The 7,443-nt window shown below is 40.4% G+C and overlaps 1 long non-coding RNA gene across 1 annotated transcript; it reads right to left on the bottom strand.

Moving 5' to 3' along the window:
• Nucleotides 1-5,543: 5,543 nt before the first annotated feature.
• On the bottom strand, nucleotides 5,544-6,130 carry LOC139691758 (uncharacterized). Its single transcript, XR_011701682.1, has 3 exons — nucleotides 6,087-6,130; nucleotides 5,903-6,011; nucleotides 5,544-5,814 (listed from the first exon to the last, which is right to left on the bottom strand). It is a non-coding gene; the product is annotated as an uncharacterized lncRNA (long non-coding RNA).
• Nucleotides 6,131-7,443: the final 1,313 nt, after the last annotated feature.

Below are 7,443 nucleotides of genomic sequence, written 5' to 3'. Positions count from 1 at the left end.
CCCATACACGATGTCTACTTCACAGGAATTTATTTTTCACTCTCCCGTAAATTGATCTTTCATTTCACTCCAACCCTGATTTATATCATGTCCTCATTTTTTTGCTCGAATTCGATCTACAGTTCAGAAGTTGATACAAAAAATTCGTCAAAATCATCACTTCACCATAAGCTTAAAGATAGCGCAATTATGAATATACCTGGTCCCGTGCTGCGCGAGGGGAACCAAAAGGAACTTCTTTATAGCCCAAACATATATCCGAATTTGAAAATCGGCGGGTAAATATTTTGAACCGACTTGTAATGCTTATTATGCTGTTCATTTGCCGTAACGACAATTTACAAGTTTCTGCATGCACTTGTGACCCTAATGCTGACGACATTGAGAATATATTTAAACTATGACAAATACAGGCACACCGTTGAAGCAAGGAAGCGCATTCCGCGAGTGATCCAATTTCGTTTCAAATTTATTTTTTGGCAATATAGAAATTTGCGTATATTGGTCATTATATCTTGTTGCCATTGAATGAAAAAATGATGAATTTCCTTCGTATTCTTATAGTATAGACATTTTTAAAGGGTTAGATAATTATTACTGGATAACTCACTGACTGTCTGGTGAGCGTATCAATGATTGGCTTAATAAGGGTGATAAGGGAAGGGAAGGAGAGAAAGGATGAGGAGAGGAAATCACAATTATCAATTTGGAGGATCCAAGAACCCTTGTTTCCTCATTCGCTCTTTTTCCACGCGCAATTATTTATGTCAGAGGCTTGCAGTAAACTTACCAACCATAAACGGAGATAATATGCAAAGTTCCTTGCACTCGTGACGACATTTCGAGCAACTGTATTAAAACTGTATATTCCCGGCATTAAAATGTTCACCCAGAAAATCAATTTTTTCCTCACAACTTCTCACCCCCAAATGAGCATACATTGACTTTCGTTTCCGCTTTATTTTCTCTGACCAAACATTCTCTTATCACGCTCGTTTACACCCTCCGATTGTTTTTCTAACATTAAGAATATCCCCAGCGGTTCCTTCTCATTCCCTGACTGAAACGAATTTTCTATTTCCTCATTTTCCCTTTCAAAGTATTTCATTGATCTTTCTCCATCTCCATATCGCAAAACAATTCAACCAATACTTTATCTCGTTCATAAAAGACAAAGAATCCATGATTAATTGGGCTTCCTCACACATATGGGTTTATTTCCGTCTTAATTTCCATACCAAAGAACCATTTCTAATTATTTCTTTTTATAGGTTTTTCGTAGGTTTATAGCCATGCTGAAATTTCATCTTCGTTTTTTAAATTCTAGGCCTGCTTTCACCCCAAATATTTTCTATGCGTACATGTATTTTCGATGTCTGCTCTACCAAATCTTTCTTTACTTGACTCTATGGTTATATTTGAGTTTCTTGTGTTCTACTGTTTAAGGCTTCAATTCGTGGAAGTATTAAATATCCATACTAACAAGGCTGTGTGTATTTTTCCGCAGGTTTTTATTTTCGTTCCTTTTTGTCATTTATTTCATTAATTTCAATTTCCTGCACGTTGTTCTTCAGTGAATAATGGCAATTTGAGTGATAAAATAATACTTGTTTTGAAAAACTCTCTCGTCAAACCTTGATGCACGTTTTTTAAAGTACAAGGTAACTGCTTCAAGCGTAAACAACAGCGCCGTTTATTACGTGAGATTGGAAAAATGAGGGGATTAATATTTAAAGGGTCCATACAAATGGGTGAGGTGTCAAGAGTTACCCGATAGTAATGGCAGGACTGCCCCTTCTGACCCTTCTCTTATTCCGGGATCAGCCCATTTGACGCCCCTCCACACTTACCACGCGCTCCTTCTCCCTCCCTATCCCCCCATCCCTCTTCCCCCTTCCCCAATCATCGTGTGTGGGCGGTATTGTTCGGTATAATGGATGCATTTATAGGTATTCTTTTAATCGCCATCAGAAGCAAATCTCTCTACGGGAAGTAATCTATTAGCCACCTTATTTGTGAAAGTTCAACGCCGCGTGCCCAGCGCCTCCTTTTGGATTCCGATAGAACCTCTCACCTCCCCCCAAGGGATCGAACCGGTGCTCCAATTCTTTGGAGCACCCGTTCGATCCCTTGGGGGGGAGATGCAAATGATAACTCACTTCGAGAGGGACGGAGTCGCCTCTCGAAGCAGGTTATCATTTGCATTAAAACTTTCCAACGACTCTTATTTTGGACATGGATATTAATTTAATTTTCCTCGGGTCATAGTATTTCAAGAATATGGCACAGGTGTAGTTGTGAATTCTGTTCTCATTTTTGCTATTTTTTAAGGTCGTCTTAAGAAGAATATTGTCCCGTCATCACGACCAATCGAAGGGCGCGAAGCAAACTCGTTGCGGGATTCTGGGTCCGATGTACCATGAAGAGTGAGATGTAATTGATCATGTGAGTTATGAATTTCTCTGATTTTAAAAATTCGTCCTAAAATACCAATGAATGCAACCTTACTTGCTAGATATTCCCTAATAAAAAAATGGCAAATCCTTTTTGGTCCAATTTATGTAATTCAGCTTACTTCTTGTAGGACTTCCTCGAAAGGAATATCGGGCCCTGTGCGCGACGAGTCGTCGGATGCAGGGCACCTGGAGATCGTATCTCATTACCTTTAAGGACCACTGGTGTTCTCGGTGTTTTAATTTATGTGGCAGGGATGCGAAGGTTCATCTAACACTAGGGTCTCCCTCAACACCTTAACGTTTGCAGTTTGACAAGGCCAAAACAACTGAAAATAGCCTTACGCGTATTTCCTTTCAGCTGTTTGGAATTCGGACTATTTGGACCCTCTCCATCTATCCGTACTCCAGAAACAATACTCTGGCCTGACTCTCTCGCCAAGTCGAAATGTTATTTAATTTGGCGTTCGCTGCATTCGGAATCGAAACAATGAATTTCTAATTAAGTGAAGGCTTACATGAATAATTGCAGAATTCGACCATGATATACTGTTTTATGGAGAATTAACGTGTAGTACACTTGATGTTCCTGATTGGAAATTCGGGTTTGGAAGGGAGTGTGAGATCCATGGTTATTGCTTTTGATACATACGAAATAACTTTTTATCTTATTTACTATGCGATGACATAGAGTGTTCGTTATTAAACAAGTGCGTGTATCATTTATGCCAACTGCTTCTTCAATTTTCATTTTGATGATTCTTTCGAACATTTTCCCCATTTCGGGTAGTAGTGTTATGGGTCTGTATGCCTCAGCATCGGAGGGGTCTTTTTCCTTAGATTTCAAGATGGTGCATAGGACACCCTTTTTCCATGCCGCAGGGAAGTACTTGTTTCTGAAACAGTCCTGTAGCAATCTAGTTAAATAGTTGAGGATAACCGGCTCGGCTGCGGTTGAGGATAGCCGGCTCGGCTGCTTTGATCAATTCAGCGTTTATGCCATCAAAGCCTGGGGCCTTTTACATTTTCATCTCTTTAATCGCGGTTTTAACTTCTTCATCGGTGATATCTATCTCCGTACATTACAGATAAGGGAGGTTAGCCTCACGCCTAATTACTTTTTGCTCTTCAGTTTCATTTTATGCTGTTCATCCGGTACTAGCGTGTTGATGATGTTGGAAATGGTTTCGTCCAGGAATAGAAGAGTAGGGGGAAAATGTTTGTCCTGGCGCAGGTTTGACCTTGACATTCCAACCCGGAACTATCGGTCGCAGAGAAAAACAAATGACGTCACGTGAAAGAGGGGGGCATTTGTCCTTCACAGGCAATATAATTGCATCACGTCAACCCAACCCACGCAGGAAAAATCATCCTGGCGCAAGTTTCACCTTGAAACTCAAACCCGGATACATCAACAACTATCGGTCGCAGAGAAAAACAAATAACGTCACGTGAAAGAGGGGGGGGGGGCATTTTTCCTTCATATGCAATCTAGTTGTACGACGTCAACCCAACCCATGCAGGAAAAATCATGACCCAAGGCCATCGCCTCTTATATCTCCAGAACTATCGATTGTAGAGTACAACAAACGGTGCCAAGTGAAAAGGGAGGTAATTATACTTCAGATTAAAGCCTTAAAGTGTCCTCTTTATATTGGACAATATATAGATTTTATCAAATATCTCGTTTAATAATAACGATAACAACAAATAAACAAAAATAATGGAAAGACAACTTGATTATATGTAAAAAAGTTCCTCATCATTTTTTCGATAGCACTTTAAATAAGCCCGTAAAAATTAATTAAAGTTCTCAAGACCTAATTTTTTGAAATTCCCGCTATTTCTCTTCAATTCCGCTTTGCTATTCTCTCATTCTATACCTATTAATCAGTCTCCTTCTCCTATTCGGAAATTGACATTTAAAGCGGAGGGCATGAAGAGAGAGTAGAATTGCGTTAACCGGGAAACGCCCATCCCTCACCCCTTAGCTTTTTCCCTTTCCACTACACCTTCTACGCAGTATATAAAGGGGACGGATCGGCGTTAGGTCGCCAGTAGATCGGGAAATAGTCCCGATCTATAGGCCCACCTAATCATCGTGTAGGGTTCCAGATGAGATCTTCCTCCGTGGGGCTAACACCAAAAGCTGTGGGGGTAAGTATGACCCGTTAGCCAAATTGGCTTTTCGGATTTTTTTTCATTTTTTCTATACGCTCTAGAAGCGAGCAAATGTGAAGATGGGTCACTCTCAATGCCCGCCTTCGATTCCCGGCGAGAAAACCGGAGACCCTTTCCAGGGTATCCAAGGGTTTTCAGGGTACGGGAATATCATTGTCGAAAGGACACCCCCTATGTACCCCTTAGCGGGTTGAGCACCGTGGGGGTACTCAGTACTATCGTACTGAGTATTTTCCAGAACTTTCAGACCGATCGGACCAGTGGTTTTGGCCCTATGGCCAAAAAAGCCGAAATTTTCGGGAATTATGCTCAATAACTCCGTTGTTTGAAGAGATAAAAATATGATTTAAATTTGAATGTTTATCAGAAAACAGCTGGCTACCGATTCCGCGTGGAATTAATCGTAAAAATATTAGGGTTCACCCTAGGGTAATAAGGGTATAGTAAAATCTCCGACTGAAGTACCCTTTTCAAAATGCTATATGATACGGAGCATAAGTGTTTACTATTCCCAATTTCTAAAAGTTTGATATACCAAATAGGTAGGTCACTATTCCTAAAAGAAAGGATAAGAATTAGGCGGTGGCGTTTACAAAAAACCCTCTAGATAAAAATAAGGTTTAAATTTGAAAGTTTATCAGGGAAAATTTAGTTATCTATTCCGCATTGAATTACCCGTAAAATTATAAGTGTTTACCCTTGGAAAACTAAGGGTATGGAAAAATCCCTAATTGAGGTACCATTTTTAAAATTCTGTACGATACCAGACATAAGGGTATAACATTCCCAATTTCTAAAACTTTGATATACCAAATAGGTGGACCAAATATATAATGTTTTCTCTAAGGAATAGGGATACAAAATTGTGGAAATTCATATATATTAAAACGAACATTTTGTTTCAAATAATTTTTATTTGATTATTTTTTTTACATATAAAAAACTTTTCTTGGCTATAATTATAAATCATAACCTCCCCCACCGTCATTGTAAACATTCGGGGGAGAAAAAGTTTCTTCTCCCTCCCCCGAAAAAAGATTGTCGCCACCACCCCCTCCCCGAATCGGGTGGTCATCATCTCCACCTTCTCCACCCGGTAGCGGGTTTCCTCCTCCAAATCCTCCTTCTTCAGAAATGACCCCTCCTCCTGCAACCGAAAGAATCTTTCCCGGATGCTAGCCTGCCAGAATAAAAATAGGTACCGTCAGTAGATATTAATTACACTTCGAGCATTATTAAAATTTGATATAACCAGTTAAAAAAGCTACCACAGAAGTTGATGAAGAGGTCAACGCTTCGGGTGACGTTGAGGTGGAGGTGGTGACGCTGACAGTGGGGGTGCTGTTAAGCGTCGTGGTTGAGGGGGTGGACTCCATCCTACAAAGGTAAAAACGAAAACTTTGTATACAATAAATCATATGTTTATATATATATATATTAATCGTTACTCACATCAATTAACTGGAGGGTGATTAGAACTGCCAAAACCACCCTGTCCTCGGTTACTATCAGAGGTAACGTCATCAGACACTACAAATGAAACATCTGTAGCGATTCTTTCAAGGATGATTTGACATATTCTAGCTCCTCTTCTCACCAAAAAATCCTCATCACTATGGTTATAGAGGAGAACCTTAATTTCCCCCCTATAATCAGGATCAATTACACCCGCCCCAACTTCTATCCCATACCTCAGCGAAAGACTAGAGCGGGATGCGAGTCTCCCGTAAAATCCTTTGGGGATTTCAAGGGAGAATCCGCAAGGTATTAAAGCCCGCCCCCGCTTAGGAATTATATCCCACTGGACAGCACTAATATCATATCCAGCAGGGCATTCATAGCATGGCATAGGGGTACTTGCAAACGGGTGTAGTTTCCTAATGATGATGGAAATTCTGAAAATTTTAATATGATAAATATATATATTTAAGACCCCTCCTCAACCATATTCAAATAACATTTAAAATAATGGTAATTATCTCTAAGTCATAATTACCCAGAAGCAGAAGTAGTAGCCTCCATGATTATGATTTTTGGTGCAGGAGTGGTGACAAGACTGGAATATGGTGCAATTCGGCAATTCGGCAATGAGCGGCGATGATCAGAGGAGAGCGGATAATAGCGACGGTAGTAGATCTCTGCCAGGTGTTGAATGATGGAGACTCAAAGCTGAGGGTTTATATACAGGAACGCTTCTGTAGAGCATCATGCTACGTGCTAAAACTAGGAAGTTAGAGGAGGAGGTTGCATTAAGCAAGATCGGATAGTGGAGTGGGTTTTTTTTCACTCCGCTGACCTCACTCGTTGAACATATCCCAACATCCTTGAGAGATTCCTCATCCTCCTTAATCTCTTTCAATAACAACTCCTTGCATGTCCTCGGATGTTCGGCATTGAGCATTGCATTTTTCAGTAGAAGCTGCCAACTCCAAAGACCTTGGCACATGCTCAGGTTGCGTCGAAGGATAATTGAAAGGAAATACCTGAACTAGTCAATTCCATCCAAGCACATGCGTAGATGATGAAATTACTTGATTTCAACTAAGTAACCTTCTTGCGCGGATGTTCGGCATTGAGCATTGCATTTTTCAGTAGAAGCTGCCAACTCCAAAGACCTTGGCACATGCTCAGGTTGCGTCGAAGGATAATTGAAAGGAAATACCTGAACTAGTCAATTCCATCCAAGCACATGCGTAGATGATGAAATTACTTGATTTCAACTAAGTAACCTTCTTGCGCGGATGTTCGGCATTGAGCATTGCATTTTTCAGTAGAAGCTGCCAACTCCAAAGACCTTGGCACATGCTCA

Source organism: Hetaerina americana, unplaced genomic scaffold (genome assembly GCF_022747635.1).
Source record: "Hetaerina americana unplaced genomic scaffold, ioHetAmer1.1.p SCAF_397, whole genome shotgun sequence".
Taxonomy (NCBI): Eukaryota; Metazoa; Arthropoda; class Insecta; order Odonata; family Calopterygidae; genus Hetaerina; species Hetaerina americana.
The sequence above is the reverse complement of the archived record's forward strand: the minus strand, read 5'-3'. Positions and strand labels throughout refer to the sequence as shown.